The 18,845-nt window shown below is 46.6% G+C and overlaps 1 protein-coding gene across 1 annotated transcript in view; it reads left to right on the forward strand.

Moving 5' to 3' along the window:
* The first annotated feature begins 813 nt into the window (after nt 1-813).
* The window catches only part of ed (hemicentin protein echinoid), a 159,253-nt gene continuing 141,221 nt past the window's right edge, over nt 814-18,845 (forward strand). Inside the window, exon 1 of the mRNA XM_025302513.1 lies at nt 814-855. The gene's annotated coding sequence lies outside the window, so the exon portion shown is untranslated. The remainder of the gene's footprint in view (nt 856-18,845) is intronic.

The following is an 18,845-nucleotide window of genomic DNA, read 5'->3' on the forward strand; positions in this document are numbered from 1 at the left end:
GGAGGAGGAGGAGGCTTAGGTAGCATCGGGCATCGGCGAAACAACGGTACAGGTAAATCATTTGTTACTTATTGTTGTTTATATAATTTATATCGCATTATAATTAGTCGTTTGAGAAGTTAACTTTCCGGCTTATTTTCATCAAATGCTGCACAACTGCTGGTTTTTTGCGCGCCGCTTGTATCTTGGATGTATTTTACAATAATATAAAATAATACAAACATATTTTCGACACACTTGTAACATTAATGAGAGATATCTGTATTTACTATTCATCTATCGTACATAATCTTCTTTTATTTAAAATTCGTTTGACAAATCCCACAATTATTTCCTAAAACTATCAAGATTGTTGTTAATTTGAGAAATATCTTTGTGTCACAGGACAACCCCACTGGGCACAATGGGCAGTAGCAGAGGAGGAGGAGGCTCAGGGAGCATCAGGCATCGGCGGAGCAACGATGGAGGTAAATAATTGTTATATATTTATCATATTGATTAATCATTTGAGAAAATAGCTTTTGATTTATTTCCGCTAAAATTTGCACTACCTGCATACCTTGTGCATTCTTTATATTTTGTGTGTTTTACAATAATGCATATAAAATAATTCAAACATTTGTTTTTCAAACGCTCATATAGTTAGTAAAATATTTATATTTAATATTTATATATATTGAGCAAAATAATTTTATTCAAAATCTGTTTAAACTTCTACAAATAAATACAACAATTACATCCATTAAATAGACATTAAGTAATTTGTGAGAATTCACAATGTTAATTTGAGAAATATCTTTATGTTTTACAGATCAACAAGTGCAGATACTGCATCTCCGCTGCTACATCGTATCAGTGAGTGATTTTATTTTATGCTTTGAGGTAATGAATTTACAGATATCTTAATACATTGAATATCACGACAGGCAAAGTCGTGTACGTAACTGGTATTATATTATTGCTGTGTCTCATCAAGTTATATATATAAAGCATAATTAACCTTTTCGAGTATTTGAAGTTTCTAAATATTTGGAAAATTAGTTGTTATGAGTGATATCAAACGAATGAAATAAGATGAAAGACATATATGAGATAAAACGCTCCTCGAATATTATATTTATTTACTACATTTTGGTATGATTTTATCAATTACCAATTACACTCTTGCGTAATTGATAGAAATTAATGTCACTCAGTGTGTTAAAATATTCCGTCAGAGGAAACTTTAATAATTCGAATTAAAGTTTGCACATTATTTATTGAGTAAAACTTATCAAGTGTAACAATTTATTCTTATTCTGGGATTCTTATCGTGTCAATGACAAAATCATGAATCCAATGTCATGGAGAATATGGCGAATGAATATATCCTTCAGAGATTCTATCATTCAAAAATATTGTGTATGAACATGATATCTTACAGAGATTCATTGCCTCAAAACAAACGGATTATATTAGAACATTGAAAATGTTCGCATATTAGAATGTAAATATATATGCCTCGATTCAATTTATATACACGCAGATGCCATACACATGCATAGATGATTGGCCTGCTTTTGGTCTTGCTGATTCTTATTTTGCGCGAATTTAAAACGAAGATATAACGAAGTAACTTAAAAATTAAAACAACTAGCAAACGTTTCGCATCCGTTTGGCGAATTATATAAATATTTCGGCAAAAATCGACCGTTATTTATTTTTGTTTCTTTTTTTTTCCGCGGAAGGTTTCGGGCGAACGAATAATTCAGCGTAAACCTGACACACGAAGATGGTACATTTATTTATTTATTTATTTACGATCGAGGCGAAAGAACATGGGTTTATGGACACTAGCTGTCCTCTTGACAGCCCAAGACGAAACGAGTAATTCCAACCGACTATCTATTTATCGATCTAGTCGTCCCCTTTACTCGTCCCCACCCCTTTCTGCTTTTTTCTCGCGGCTTTTATCCCCCGGTGAAACATCGTCGCTCGTGTCCATGCTCTCTTTTCTGTCGAGATGTTTTGTCGCACGCGCGCGCGCGCGCCTTGGTTTTGCGGGTCTCGGTCGCGCAAACAGGAATGAAGATTTATTCCCGTCCGTGTCGCGCGGCTGACTTCCGTTTGTCAAACTGCTCGTTTCGTCTCGCGATTTTCTCGTCGAGCAGCAGAGACGATAATCGACGACGTCATGCTTAAAGTTTCTAATTCGCGACGAGAAACGGGAAGCTCGCGCGGCGAGGCGGACTGTACGGAGGCACCCCGCTAACCGGTACACCCACATGGACACATCCGGCTACCTACTTGGCCACGTGCGAATGTGTGCGCTTATTCTAAGCTCGTGGCGCACCGCAAACGACCCGAATTAGTCAAGTCGTTCGAATCGCGCGTGGTACTCGGAAACTCGTATAATTTTCCGGGGCGGGCTAGGCGGGGTTAAGCAATACAAGGAAACTAATTGCGAACGGTCTTGCCGCGAGCCGCGGCGCCAAAGCGGGCAGGTTGATTTAAATCTGAGTTGGCCCAATTTTCACCGCGATGAGACCCGAAATATAAAATAGTGTTTAGCGAGCGACGAAATTGGCTTTCGTTAAAATAGAAAAGAATTGGAAACTCTTGTCGAGAACCACCACCACGTCGGTGTCCTTATCCGTCGCCAAACGTTGTTCTGTGTCTTCGCGATAATAACTAATCATTTTTTATATTCTGAAGAAATGCGATATTTCCCGATTGTCCTGAATGATTCTCTATGAATCTCTTTTACGGAGATTTCTCAATTCTCAGATCTCTCAATTCTCAATATACAGTATTATATTTATTTCATTTGCTCAACAAATGAAATAAAATTTAAATTGACATTTCGTAGACTCCATTTTTTCTCTCTTTTTTCTTTCTCTTTCTTTTTCTTTATTTTTTTTTTTTCCCGTACACTCGTACCATAAATGAGGAGAAATACTCTGTATGCAACAAAATCTTTCCTTCGCTGGTAAAACAGCTGAAAACTGTTTATAAAGTAAACTGCGTTTATCAATTTTCCAATGTACTCCTCAATTTGAACACGAAGAACAGATAACTTGTTCCCGACCGCGACACTCGGAAATAATTTTGTAGAGAAAAGATTAAAAGATGAAGAGGCGATAATCTTGATAAATTTTTTCTCGGACACCGACTACTTTCCCGACTTACTTTGTTCTTATCGCGCGCCAATGAAAAGACGGAGGAAAGGGGCTCGCAGACGATTACCGAGCCGAGAGAATAAAGAGATAAGAAGAGCGGGCGCGCGCGCGCGTGATGCTTCCTCGCGAGACGATTTTCTCGCTTTGTAGTTTACCACGGCTTCGGCTGCTGTCTCATTCGAACGTACGGCGGACGATACCGGTGTTGTTGCCAGATATCGGATTTGGCTTTGTCGGTAGCCACCGCCCGGCTTTTCCCGGCAGGCAGGATGAATCGAGTGGGATCGTGTTTCGGAAGTCTCTCTAAATCAAGTATCCACGTCGCTCGAAACAATTCCTCGAGAAGCGCGCTGCGGTCCCTGAACCGTAATCGTCTTGCTGAATTTCGTTGTCCAAGTAACACACGTAGTTACCGTTATTGGAGAATTGTCCAAGGTGCCACTTCGATGGGCTTGGCGAAGAGGCAAAGACGGAGTTTAACGTGTTTCTTCGTGTTACGTGCAGTTTCCCCTCGAATTAGTGTCGTTAACCTCCCCTCGCAACTCCAAATCGATAGCAATCGGGAAAAAGACTCGTTATCACCCGGCGGGAATAATTTCAAGGATCTATTCTAACGATTCTTTGTAGCTTTGTTGCGAAATTGTTGCAAACGTTGATTATAATCCCTCGAGCGTCTCTCTCTTATCGCGAGGAGTCGCGATTACTACGCGTATATCCGGTCATCCGGATTGTACTTCCTCGCGAGATAATAATTCTACACTTTGATCTTCGCGATCGTACAGACAGAAGAAGAAGAAGGGTATGACCTAAGAGACGACGGTGCGAAATACACACACGAGACGAGAGGGGTGCATCGTTGCACGTATGTACGTTACGGTAGAAATGTGCCATGTCCGTTTTAACCCTCGCGCGTTACCTTCTGTTACGCACAGTCGGACACCTGCAACTTCCCCTTCGACGTGTGATTCCCGCTTTTGTTCTAGAGCAGTTGCGATTCATAATTCGAGCATCGAGAACGTAAGAGACAGATCCTGTCGTATTTTTATCGCGCGCGATATATCAACGCTGCTGTGCGCTGTATTTCGGTTATTATTAGACGCGCAATGCATGCTATTTTCGTGTGTGTTTATCGAGAAACTTTCGCTTTATGTTACGGATTTATGCAGCGAGACATAATTTATTATTAAGCGTCAGGCAAATACGCCCGGGCAAAAGTAGCTTACGATATTGAAATATGGATGGAATGAAAATCCCCACGCGCCACACACGTTGATGGTGGTTGACACACATTGGTTGAATTAAAAATACACCGTTGCCGGCTTTGTCTATCCGTCGTCTACCTGCGTATATCTCTGATATTCTTCTTACATCATGGTCACGGCCTTCTGGTTAGATACCATACGACAAACAGTCGTTAGGGCACCTGCCAACCGCCACTTCGAGCGGTACATTCGATGCCCGTCGTCGTGCGCACTGGACGCGCGCTAGTGCACATGAAAACCGTTAAAGACGTAAACGTCGCTCAAGTCCCATTTCATCCCATTTCATCGTTTTTTTACGTGAATAAGTTACGGCGCGAAGCTCACAAAAGGGATATCCCGTATAATTAAACATTACGCAATACGCAGGATAGACTTTAATACAATCGGCCGGAAGACGATCCTTTGTGACAAGATGCAATAGAAAGTTTCGAGTAAATTTGTTTGAGCTTGAACATTGATCATATATATTTGACATCGTTATCCGCTGTGATTGGAATATAATTTTTTGTGATAATTAGCTGCAACAGTGGCAATAAGCATTGCTTATTGCCACGAGAGAGAAAGAGAGAGAGGAGAGAGAGAGAGAGAGGAGAGAGAGAGAGAGAGAGAGAGAGAGAGAGAGAGAGAGAGAGAGAGAGAGAGAGAGCTTTCAGAGAATGTCGAGAGCGACTGACATGTTGATTCATCGTAGATTATTTTCGTCATTTTTGATGCAAGTAATATCCGTATCGCGATAATTACGATACGTAGTGATAGACCAACGCGTGACAGGTCCGTGTATATCGTTATTTATCGAATATTCTATATTCAGCGTATTGAGAAATATCATCATTCAATACACACTCGTACGTATAAAAATGCAAAAAGAGGGAAAAAGATTAGGATGGAAAATTAATAAAACTAGAAAAGGTGCAGAGATGTTTATAATCGTATTTTAAGAGTCGACATTCCAATAACGCGATTATTTTTACATTTGCTTTATCTTCCCCGTTGTTTGAGTGAGGTCTCGATATTTTAATTAGATTGTTCGAGATTCGTTGAGACACGTGGCGTGATCGATGTCGTGTCAATTATGCATCGTTCTGTCGGCACCCAGACGCTGGAAATCGTGAATTATCCAATAGATGGGGGACACTGTGAAGGAGAAGACGAACTTGGTTAACGATACCCCGCTGATCGTTACCGAGAAATTGACAAATTAACGCGCCGTCGTATTATCACACCGTGTCAGTTATATAGATACGTAATCTTATTACCGATAACGCGACGTAAGAGAATATATCTGCATACTAATAAATGTGAAATTTGTCAGATGCGCTTGAAGAAGCGCTATTTATAGAGACGAGTCAGATGCGAGTTATAGTAACGATCAAATATTTCATAAAGTATATGAAAGACACATGAAATCTTGACTTAACAATCGTCAGTTTGACGAAAACTTCCGATAAATGATTTCGCGTTGTCGCCAAGAGTTAAATGCGATTTTTACGCTCGAGCGAGACTATACTTGATATCTGACTTTTGTTTGTCAAAACACTTTCAGCTGCTTCTTCTGTTATTGCAGAATTAAGGAAACCTAGATTCCGTGTCTTTGTTTCGCGGTATTTAAACTCTCTCCCCCCCCTCTCTCTCTCTCTCTCTCTCTCACTCTTTCTCCACCATTGTGCCATCGTATCATCAACATGAAAATTTCATTCAACGCGCAGCCCTCCGACACGTTTAAAAGCGCAGGTTTAAAACACCACTAACGCGGACGGACAATAATCGAAGAGACCCGGGTATTTTATTTTTTCGTATTTATTTTAACCGACGAGGTTCGCGCGCGCGCGCGCGCAATAATCCCGCCAGTCACGCTCGACCGCGAGCGACTCTCTGCTCCGGTTTCCCTCTCATTGTGAACTCTGCGCGTTTATTCCCCTATTCGCCGGGCGACCTCTTCGCGGCCTACTCTTTATCTTCCCTGAACGTCTATGTGCCGGCGCGATGCGATGCGTGCGTAGGCCGTGCGACCGGAAGTCTCCGTCACGGCTCGTCGGGCCACCGTTTCGTAGGACTCGGTCGTAGGAAGGAGGCGCGATACACACTCCTGCATGTGAATCGCTCGTCCAGCCGGAGTCCCGCGCGGCTAGGTCAGAGACGGTGGAAAAACTCAAAAGAGAGGGGGGGTGTAAGCCGATTTGTAAAATTTTCAACACTAATACCGCTGAGAATTGTGCGCGTTGTCAGATGTTCGGTGTCCTCTCCGGAGGCCGAAGCCCTTGAAATTTCTTTCGAATCACTGCTCCACCCGCGGAGACGCTGAAAATCTGAGAGTCACTGACGCTAGGACACGCTAGGTCGTAATAGCGGATGCGATCGTGTTTGCCATCGTACGCGAATGATTAGAGTCTCTCCTTTGCTGCTTGTCACGCACCACCCTGCATCTCACGATCACACTAATTACGCCCTATCGCGCGGCCTCCGGTCCGACTTCGAGGTTCTTCGGCGATACTATGAGAGTGCTAGCGCAACGATAGAAACCGCCTGAGATAATCCGTGGCTCGATTCGCACGACTATGTATCATGCTCTCTCTCTCTCTCTCTCTCTCTCTCTCTCTCTCTCTCGGTTGTTCAGTGCCGTGGATACGCTGATATAGTGTGCCGCATGGGCTCGTTCCGTTAGATTTGTATCCTTAATCTTATCGTCGTAGCGGATATTGGTGGAGAAGGGGCGAGATTTATTTCGGTGATGTATCACCGTCGGAGAGTGAGCGCGAACGCGTCGCACATATTTACGAAATCGTCGTGTCAATTGTATGTCCCGATAATATCGTCGTTACGCCATCTTATCCTCTACGGATCGTCTACGGTGTCTCTTCGCTGCCGCTGCTACCGCGAGGCATTCTCTCTCTCTCTCTCTCTCTCCCCCTCCCCCTCCCTCCCTCCGTCCGGTGATATTCCCGCTGTTTAACGCGAGAAGAAATGAAAATCGAAGAGGGATCGCGCGCGACCCATTGCGGGCGGCGGGGCCCATTGAATGACCGCGCACGCCTAATTGTACGCGTGGCGTCGAACGGCGCGGCGGACGATCTCCAAGCTATATATACTGGCGAGATGATCGCGATCTCAGCCGTGCTGAGTGCGGCCTTAGAGGTAATTTGCAATTGTGTCGGCGCGCCGGCATATTTCGGATTAACGCCCTAATAACGGATGATATCTCTCGGCCCAGCGGGATACCGTCCGAGCAAACTTTAGACGTACCTACTTGAGGAAGTTCGAAGGGCCGTAAGAGGATATAGCGGCCTTGGCGAATCGGCTGGCACGCCGCCGCGCTACGGCGGATATAAACGTATCGCATGGGGATTTGGCACGGCGGCGGAACGCGGGTGGTACGTTAGCGTAGGTGGAACCTACGCGTACGCGAGCCATATTAGCGGTGGCGACCGTGGTGCGGGACGTGGCGGTACGGTTAGGAGCCACAAATTCGGTCGGTACTTCGGCTGCTTATTAACTCCTCCGGGGGACCGGCCGAGTGGGAATATACTTTGGGCGAATTTGCGCGGTACGCTTCCGTCGGCCGTGTTTCTCGGACGAGTCGTCGTCGTCGTCGTCGTCGTCGTCGTCGTCGTCGTCGTCGTCGTCGTCGTCGTCGTCGCAAGCAGGGAAAGAATGATGAATTTATGCGCGACGTCGTCGCGGCAGGTAAGAGCGGCGGGGCGTTCTCCGAGTTCACGCAAGAAATTCCGCGAACATCCGCGGAACCGGAACTCTGGAGTGAGAGCGCGAGCCATCGCATAGTTGATTTCCCGTCACCGCTACGAGTAAAAACCGTCGACGATGATAACGATAACGTGCAATTGATCGGCGCACCCGCGCGCTCCGATCGAAGTGTTTCCTTCACGACGTGCAACTTGGTCTCTCTCGGAAGCATGGATCCTCGGAACGACGAGCTATAGCCGCGGTGGTATTATGCCGGGTTGTCGGCACCATAAAAGCCGTTTCCACGCTCCGCGCGATCCCGAGAGTCGAGCGCGAGATCGATCGATATACGTCCCCAGGATACCGCCACGACCCCGTAGAATCACGATCCCTTCCGCAACGTGCGCGCGCTCGACAGAGAGAGAGAGAGAGAGAGAGAGAGAGAGAGAGAGAGAGAGAGAGAGAGAGAGAGAGAGAGAGAGAGAGAGATCGGGTCAGTGGCCGTTTCGTCGGAAAGGCCGCGTCTCGGCTGAGCACGAGAAACGCGTCGGCTCTGATCCCCGAAAATATCCCGTCGTGAAAGAATCTCTCTCTCTCTCTCTCTCTCTCTCTCTCTCTCTCTCGGAAAGATCTCGGCGTATATATGCGGAAACACTTTTCACCACCGCTGTGTTCTCCGCAGCGTTTCGCGGATACTTTCGTTACCGAATTTCGTCGAACGGGGACCAACGTGCAACGCTCGCAGAAAGTTTGGAAGGAAAAGTGGCGATTCGCGTGTAAATCTTTCTAATCGACGGTAACGATCGCGTTATAAATATTCGGCTCGCAGGTGTCAGGTGTGGTCAGATGTGGTTATATCGACGTTTCTCCGGCATTGTTACGTGTTACAAAATCGCCGAGCTCGGCAATTTATTTCGTTCAGCGGTGAAATATCATCGTCTCGCTTCGCAGAATGCAAGCGGCGAATACGGTGCGCGCCGCAAGGTGGTGAATCGTTCGCGCCCGGCAATATGAGGAATTCGCGCTCGGACTGCAGCGTCCGGACTGCCATCCAGACGTCGATCGAAGGATCAATTAACACCCTTTTAATCGAGCGAAGCCGTGATGCCGGTAAATACGGCGTACAACAAGAGCGGTCGGCTCGCGTCGCACAATGGTTCCTCGTCTCTATGGCGTCTCGTGGCTCTAGAACAATGGAGCCCAATATCGCGCTCGGCGTGTTGCTCGTTCTTCCTCGCTCTCCTCCTCGGCTCCTTCGATCTCTCCCTCTCGGTTCACCTCTTCCTTCGTCTAAACAAAACACTTAGCCTAACCTGGCGTAACTTCGACGACGACGACGACGACGACGATCAACCCACCTACTACCCAGCTCCATGCATGTCCTCGATATTGGCGCGTCAATGACTGTATGCTCTCATCCTCGCTCAGGTGACACAAAACTTGAGCAACTCTCCAAGCCGCACACTTAGGCATGGCGCGATCTTTGTCTCGCTGGAAAATTCACCGCCGCGTGCCACTCGCGTTTAGAGGTCGAATCGTTTTCCGGAGCTTCTCGATGGTCAAGATGGTCAAGTCGGATAGACGTCCAAACGACGGCATATCGACGGGCTTAGAAAAGCGCCGGGTGAAAGTATCGATTGGTCGGACAAGACGAAATTTTCAGGTGCCAACGACGTGTCTCTGATCGAATGGACGATCGTCCCGAGTAGGGAGTTCGACGCTCGAATTTGTAGGAGCGACGGAACGCGTCGCGACACTGCCGCTCGTAAAAGTCGACTATTTCGACCGTTCGATGTCGTATCGAGAAGTCGTTGTCCGTACTTTCCCCGTCGATACGTCGCGTCGAGCGGATCGGAAACATTTCGTGCAAGGGGAGACAATCGCGGGAAATTGCATGACGCATCGTAGGATGATTTCTCGGGTGACGCTGTGACAGTGCACCCTTTGCGTCTATCTGCATTGCCTCACACGTGCTGATTGTATCGCAACTCCGCGATCTTAATTTTAACGACGAATTTTCCGAATTCGACAGTAGAATAATTCTTTTTAGAGATCGAGAGGAAAACTTTCAAATTCCGGAATTGAATTGGTCAATTAAATCCCGAATATTAAAACGGGATATGTGAATAATATTAAATCATTAAATCGGGGAATGGGGCAAACGATTGTGCGAGTCCAATCATTTTCCTTTCACATCCGCATACGTAAGAAAAATTCGAGGGAGACTAATATTCTTTCTCGCTGATAGATAAAATGAAAGTTGGCAGAAAAAAAGTAAAGAGAGGGGAGGAGAGAGGGAGAGAGAGAGAGAGAGAGAGAGAGAGAGAGAGAGAGAGAGAGAGAGAGAGAGAGAGAACATTCGTCCTTTCTTACAATTTACATCACCAATATTGATCAGAGCTTTATGAAGATTTGTGGAAAACGTTTTTCTCGAATGGGTTACCTGTCAAAATAGTCGATTCGTTCTATCTGAAATCTGGAACTGGCATCACCTTCGAAACGTTCCAAGTTATTAGATCAAGTCGATTTACTTTTAAAAAGCATTGTACGATCGAATGGATAATGTTTTTGTGCATTTTTCTCCCTCTCTTTTTCTCCCTTTTTTTTTTGTGTTGGATTGTCGATTGTGTTGCGCTTTGTGTTGATTTTCGTCGTTGGACGGTGAAAATATCGTTAATTATCTGACGAAAAAAAAAGTAAGACAGAGAAATCGGCTAATCTATAGGCTAAGATCGTTCAACTAAAAATAATGCAATAAAGATACGGAACATTTATGGATTGGAGAGCACGACAAACGCCCCGAGTGTCGTTAGCGGAGCTAACGAGTAGTTGGCGTAGTTGATGTAACGAGCTCTTAAGCGCGAAGTGACTTCGCGGCTTCTCAAAGATGCATGAGCCGAGTTTCATGACATACTCGCACGTACAAGTGCGTGGAAAGATTTTCGATAAGCCGGCGCGCGCAGTGTCGATACGCCGAGCTTCGACGTCTTGCATGCGATGCACGCGTTGGCCGCTGCCAATGTATGCGGATTAAAAGGACGGAGGAAATGCTGTAGATGCTTTTGCGTTTGCAAAGTCGCGTTGTAGAGAATATGTAATTTATTTCCAATGTCGACGTATCTGATGATGTTTTTCACATGTAAATTATTTTCTCTTTCTCTCTCCCCCCTCTCTCTCTCTCTCTCTCTCTCTCTCTCTCTCTCTCTCTCTCTTTCTTGGTAGGAGGTTGGTAATTGCACAATTTTTACAAAAAATTATATTATCGTTTCGAGTAGTAGTAGAGAAAGAGAGAGAGAGAGAGAGAGAGAGAGAGAGAAAGAGAGAGATTGCTCTCGTTTTTGAGATTTTAATCTTTAACGTGAGAGATTTGAATCTCTGTCGCTGTTGGAATTACCGCGACGTATCTGACCCGCGACATTTTACGACACATCGTAAAGAATGCGCGACGATCAAAGATGTGGTAATGGCATAAAGTAATAGCGGTGGGTGAGCGCGCGTGCGGCATGCAGACGCGGAAGCTGAGAAGCTCTCGGCGTTCTACCGATCGTCTTTAATATCTCCGGCGGTATCTTCGTCCTTATCCTCTTTCACCCAACCCGACTAGCTCTCAACCAACCTTCTTCTCTCGTACAGCGATCAGGTATGCCAGCATCGTCGAAACTTTTCCAATCGGGCCGAAAGTTTGTTCCGGTAATTAAAGCCGCATGAATACTCGATGGGCTTACCTACGTCGGTTACCTCCGCTGCTCTTGCTTACTTTTGAGATCCATCGGAGCGAAGAATGGTTAAAGACGAATCGTCAATTTCATTCGCGTCTCGCTCGCGACCGTCTTGGTCGTCGTTCGTCGGGGAGAGGGGGGAGAGAGAGAGAGAGAGAGAGAGAGAGAGAGAGAGAGAGTGAAGTGAGGGGGGGGATTTGGGGGGAGAGTGAGATCTCCGTTTCCGTTCTGCTGCGCTCGACAGAGCTGCAGATCCGGCCGGCTTCGTCATCGTCGACTACTTTATGAATCTGTAATGAGAGGTATAACAAGATGTAAATCCGCGCAGTGACGCTCGCAATTACAGTGTCATTTATGACTCGTGTCTCTCTCGCTAATAGCGACAAATACAAACGTGCTTTTTTTCCCAATCAAATGATACGCGCGCAACGTCGTTAACGGGCCATCAACAATCGATCGAGCCAAATTGAGCGCGCCGTTAAATTATCGGCGACGGACTGATAGCCGGATCTGTTCCGGTTTTAACCGAGGAGAGCGAGCCACGTAAATCGCGAAAGTCGCGCGAGGAGCGGAAGTAAGTCGTGTGCCTCCCCCTCCGCTCTCGCCGATATCGCGATCTTATCGCACCTCGAATTCGTTCGTGCTCGTTTCGCCTCTTCGCGATTGCTTCCTCACGAATGGGTTACGTTTCGCTTCTTTTCCCTCCTTTACATCCGCGAGTTATCGCGAGCTGCCGCGATATCGCGGCGAAGGCCATGCGGCGGTCTGCGCTCTCTTCGCTTCGCGGAGACCGCGCGGTGGCAGTTAGATTAGGGGAAACTGCTTGAAACTGCTCCCTAGACGTTCCTTCATTAGATTCCGCGCGGCCGTTACCCTCCCACGTGCCGCGAGAACCGAAGCTCCCGTTTTCCTCCCGGTCGTCGTGTGCCGCTCGGCTGCATTCCGAATCTTCGATCGGGCGCGGGCACCGCGCCGCGCCGGTCCTCTCGCGTCATGCTCTTTGCTCCCCTTTGCTTCCGTCGCGCTCCTCCCGGAGGAGATACGTTCGAGGATGTACGAGCAATTTGGACGCGTGCGCTCTATTTGCGCGCGCGCGAGCATCAGGGACGAGTCGTTAACTCTCGCTGTTCCTTCCCCCCTTCCCCCTTCTTTTTTTTCTTCTTTTCTTTTTTTTTGTTTTCTTACGTCGCTGCATCGTAGCATAATTTAAGAATGCACGTGTGCCGCAAATGGGACACGTTTTCGTATCGAGCGGGCGTAACAAACCGTACGGCCAAAATGCACACATTAATGCGTTTCTGCATCCGCGACAGATTGCGTATTGAGAAATTAATGAGCATAATATGACTTTATTCGTAAATCGCTCGATGAAATCTGTCAGCGTGCGTGACAAATATTGCCGTGCGTGCGATTAATAATACTTTGATAGAGAATTGCAACGTTTCAAAAGGATCCCATATTACGGAAGCGAAGCTACACGTATTTGCCGCATTTCCGCCAAGGCAGAATCGTCCTCTCGTAATCGTCGAAGAATGTGGTTAAAAGAATAGCCGTGCCGTGCCGTTTCGGAAAATACTCGATATAAATTTGCAGGAATTTAGGGCGTAGTAAATAATCTCCCTCCTCCCTAAAAAATCTCTCTCTCTCTCTCTCTCTCTCTCTCTCTATAGCCATTCTAGCACGCTCTCACATGCATATTCGCGCATTCCGCTACTTCGTCCCTTTTTAGACCATAATGCACAACTGCCGCGTTATTAGTACGCAATTTCTATTAACAGAAATTATGAAAACGCTCTTCGCACACTCGCGCGTTATCTTCATTTTCGGTACACTGCACAACATCATCCCGGTATTTTCGAAACTTCGAGTTGATCCAATTCGCCACGGCTGAGCCACGGGCGTTAAAAACTCCATTTGCTACGCCCTTTATGCACAATGGATCATGTTTGCTTTCATCAGCGAGCTACAATTTTTCTGACGAATAACTCGCCGTTATGGGAGCGAACGATATATATCGGGACAATTTGCCACAAATGAGGTAATTTTCTGTTTCGCGACAGAATATTAATATAACATAAAGCAAATGTCGAGGTGCATTTGCAGTATCATTGACTATTCGAGCAATTAATATAATTTGATACATAATGCATGCATCTCCGCTTACTTTACGCCACTGTCAAATTTTTCGTCCGCGTTTTCCATCTATATGTTCATTTGCGTTTCTCCTAATTAACATGCAATTACGCTTTTGTGCAGCACGCGTATGAAAACTCAAATTATTTAGCTCTCAATAATTCAACTTATCGCGACGATTGCGCGTAGACGCGCACGTGCGTGAAATGCTAAGTAAACATAAAAAGAGCTTTTATTGATTAAATAATTCGGTATAGACGTCACACGTGCTGCAGCCAGATACTAGCCAGATTTCCCATTTGGCAAAATTGATATTGCAATTACTTTACCGAGATATTGATTGTAGCGTCACGAATCGAGAGAAGAATAATCATTGAATTATTTCACTTTGAGATCAATTATACGAGAATACAATTATCCTCCTCTGATGAAATGGAATTCTATTTTACCGGTATTTCGGCGGCCAGCTACGCGATCAACGCGCACGCGATTTATAAAACCAGTCGCAGGACTGATCAGCGATTTTTCGATCAGCAAATAAACTCGCTGGGGATTATCATGGTTACAGCATGTTAAACCGTGTGCCAGAAATGGCACACGGTTGTGCTCCGTGAGTTAGACCGACGTAAAAAATTTTTCGCTGTCCCGGCGAAAGTTCCGAAAGCTCCCCCGCGGCACCGCGACGACCGAGATTCTTCTCGGCATCGGCATCGGCATCGGCATCGGCGGCGGCGATCCGCCGCGGCCCCTTCTTCGACTCTCGCGGATCGCGGACGTGGAGCGAAACGAGCGCGCGTCCATGTTCCGCCGTAACTACGAATCGATTCTCGTTTTTCGCGGCCTCTCGACCGGAACGAAATCGACTCGCCGTCGCGCCGTGAACGCCCCATTGCATCTTCAGCCGAGAAAGAACCGCAAAGAGCACGACATCTCGTCGTCCTCCTTACATCCGTCCGGAAAGATCGGCCGCAGTGGCGTCACTAGGTAGGTGCAGCATGCCCCCGAGATATTGGATCTTAGACGGGGGACCATCCCCGTTTCTCATTCTCTCACATCACATACACACGCACACACCTCCGTCCGTCGAAGCCTCGCGCGAAGCCTTCTTCTCAAATTCGTTCATCAGCGGAACAATGACAGAACAATTAATTGATTACGTTACGTTACGGTACGGTACAGTCGGACGCCGTTACAGACGCATTCGGACGATGTTTTGTGTCCCCCTCCTCCTCCTATTCCTGCCTTTATGAGTCTCGCGTACCCTGCGAAGCGCATCCGCGTGTGTGCGCCGCGACCCCCTTTTTCCCCCTTCGCTCTCGTCTCTCCATCACTACGCCACTGATCGAACTTTGATACCACGGAAAAAGTTCACGCTCGTTTTGCCTACAGTAGTTAGCCGCCTTCTTCTGCGGCCGATGAGCAATTTCTGCGGCCACGCATCGTTACGATAATATTTCTACCGGTGGGGGACAACTGCGCTTTCTTGCCGCTGGAGTGACCGCTGAACGAGCACGTGCGCACGTCGCGGCGCGGTGATTGTGTGCAGTTTCAAAAATATACGTAAAATTACCACCACTGCCTGCGACTCTCGGCCTCGCGTGTTATTTTCAGACTTCAGATTTCTTTTTTTTAGCGCCGATCTTGGCGCTTTATCGCGCTTTAAATTATTTGCACGATACCAATCAATAGACGGAAAACAAACGTATTCGTGTGTGCGCGGATCGAAAGAAACACAAGGCGAAAAATCAGACGATGTTATTTGATTATCATTAGACGAAACGCGATAAAAGTCGGAGCGTTTCATTTTCTCGAAATTTTGGCTGCCTCATATATATCAGAGTCGTTGATCGTCGCTTCGTCGCTTGATCACAGGAGACGTTTCATTCATTTATCTTTTCTTTACTCAACGTCTCTTTAACGAACTACTTGCGAGCCGCATCTGCAAGCTCTTGTAATCTTTTTACATTCGCGATTCTCTTCTTTAAAAATGCACGTTTGAAGGACACTTTGGTTAAGTGACCCCATAAAAGGCTTTACGTTCCAGTATTTTATCGAAGACGCTGAAAATGGCCTGACAGGTAAAACGCGCAACGGCGCATTTCGATCCAACGAGCAGAGAATCCCCTTTGCGCGGCCGCGCGTGGAGCATTATTTGAAAATAGAATAAAATCCCGTCTCGGGTGGGTCGATAAATTTGAAGGGTGAGATCCGCAGAGAGGAAGAGAGAGAGAGAGAGAGAGAGAGAGAGAGAGAGAGAGAGAGAGAGAGAGAGAACTCTCAATTCCTTATTATTGATCGCATCTATTATTGGCTACGCGACGTCCCAATTATCGTAATTATCGTAACGACATCCATATGTTTGCATTTATTAGCAATTAATCGGACGAAAATTGTATTATATACCCGCACCCGCGATTTAGCATAGCGGAAAGTTATGCGAGTGCGATAATTACACGGTATAAATTAACAAAGTAGATGAGCGATCGCGTCGCCAGCGACGTGTGCAATCGTGCTCTTGTTGTTTCCTTATTCGTTCAGCTCATTTTATTCACTCCATGTTCCGTGTTTAATCCCGTGGTATTTAGTGTTAAGCGCGGTATTCGCCTATTCGTCGAGATATACAGCTCGATTACCTCCCGGGTAATCTGCTTCGCTTACGCGAAAAGCCGTATTTCTCGCGTTGAAGGACTCTTTCAGGCATTAAGGAAGTCCCCGGGTATAAAGGCGGATCGCGGGCGCGTCGCGCGCGTTTTCTTTGCATAGCCACTCCTTCTGAAGATTCACCGCGAACACCGCGCTCGCTCGCGCGGCGCGAGGATTACGTCCGCACGTGGAGGACATTTCGAAGACGTTGACTCCTGTCACACATCCATAGATCTCGATTGTCGGGGAACCGGTTTGCCGACGTCGCACGCGTGCACGCTCCTCGTACGCCGCGGTGAACCTCCGACAGCTTTATACGTAATACAGCTCTCCGGGCGAGAAGACTTCTTCTGAATTCCCTCATTTACACCGTTCTCAAACGACATTTATTAAAAATTTCACTGCCAAGTCATCTCCGCCGGAGGATTCGACCCAATAATTGAGCACCCGAGAGAGAGAGAGAGAGAGAGAGAGAGAGAGAGAGAGAGGTGACTTCGTTCAGCCCTCCCACCAAGCCGATTTAAGAGACTTTAAAAGTCGAAATAAATCTTTCGTAATGTGTGTTAAGCTCGGTCAGCGTATAACGTCAATGAGTGCCGAGAGGAAACCGTGGTCGTTTCATAAATGCGAAGAATTATCATAAACCGTAGTTTCGGCTTTTAGAGGTTTCGTAACGCGCGCGGGATAAACCGAAACTCGTTTCTAAAAGGGGAATATATACGGGGAAATGAATTATAATAAAATAAAACGTTTTCGGGAAGCTCGGCTGTTGCCCTTTATCGGCGATTATATGACAATCATTGAAATCGCGAAGGTATAAGGTAGAGATTAAACGTACGAGCGGACGCGAGAGAGAGAGAGAGAGAGAGAGAGAGAGAGCAAGTGAACATTACAAAGAAAAAAAGGAATCAGCTGTTTCTTTTGGGATCGAATTGAAGCTGTTCGAGCAAACGATATTGCAAATTACACGGGACGTATTAAACATTTATTACGAGGCTCGCGAGACAATCCGGCTTTACGTCGGTGAATCCGTGTATGGCGCCCAGTGTTTGCACCGAAATTTATAATCCACTTTATATTTTATTTTTCGAAACGTTGTACTCATTGTACGTACGTCTCTCGCCCGCTATGAAGCGACAAAAGACCGGAATTTTGACGTCCGGCAAATTGTTCGCGTCCGCGGTAGTCCTAATTCTCTCTCTCTCTCTCTCTCTCTCTCTCGTCACAAACGAATTTGACAAATGGCTCTAATGCACAATAGGGAAAAGTAACTCTGACGTCGTTTTGAGATAATTGTGTCAAAAGTCGCGCTCGTTTCTTTTATACATGCCGCGCGCTAGGCAGGGCAGGAGGGCGGCGACGCGGAGGGATCGTGAGAGAACGATTCATTTTTAAATGCGCGGAAAGCTCGCGTGAAGCTTGTGTAATGGAAATGTGGACTAACGTCTCGCGGGCAAGGATTACGGGGTTAATAACGTAATTCGGACATCGTTACCGGGACTGACCGCAACTCGGCGTGCAATCGTCGGGCTTTCGGCGGAAATACATTACGCCGGAGAGGTTGGTTACGTTATTGTTCGGCGAATAACGGCATCGCTCGCCATATAGCTCTTTCGCCGTGGCGCGGCAGCGTCGTTGCTGCACTTAGAAACCGCTCTCGGTACTTGCGCGGAGCACAATTTACACCCCAGTCGAGGAACGTATCCCGGTTTAGTATCCCGGCCGCGGGATTTAGATTTATCCTTTCCTCCAGTTTTCGAACGCGTATACGCGTCCGTCGCGATTCCGAATAAAGTAAACGACCGACTGACTCGTACAGTTGCATTTGCTTTTCTCTCTTTCCTATTCCCTTTTCTCTCCCACCGTTCCCCCTCCCCCCTCCCCCTTCCCCTTCTCTCTCTCTCTCTCTCTCTCTCTCACTCACTCACTCACTCACTCACTCACTCACTCACTCACTCACTCACTCACTCTCTCTCTCTCTCTCTCTCTCACTTTCTCATTGCAAGATACAACATAGTAAATCACAACGGCTATCGCCGTCGAGGGAAATATAGCGGAACCGCGATGCTTCTCGTTGTTTCGTTAATGGCACAAACGCCGAGAATAGTAGGATAGAGACGCCGAACGTGCGAAATTTACAAAAGCGAGGAACAGTGAGAGCATACCCGCGTTCGCGACAATACCGGAGAATGCCGACGGAGTATAGCGGTAGTACACTTTGGTATCCTGGATATCCTGTCCGAAGAAGAATC

This window comes from Harpegnathos saltator, unplaced genomic scaffold (assembly GCF_003227715.2).
Source record: "Harpegnathos saltator strain DR-91 unplaced genomic scaffold, Hsal_v8.6 scaffold498, whole genome shotgun sequence".
NCBI classification, from domain to species: Eukaryota; Metazoa; Arthropoda; class Insecta; order Hymenoptera; family Formicidae; genus Harpegnathos; species Harpegnathos saltator.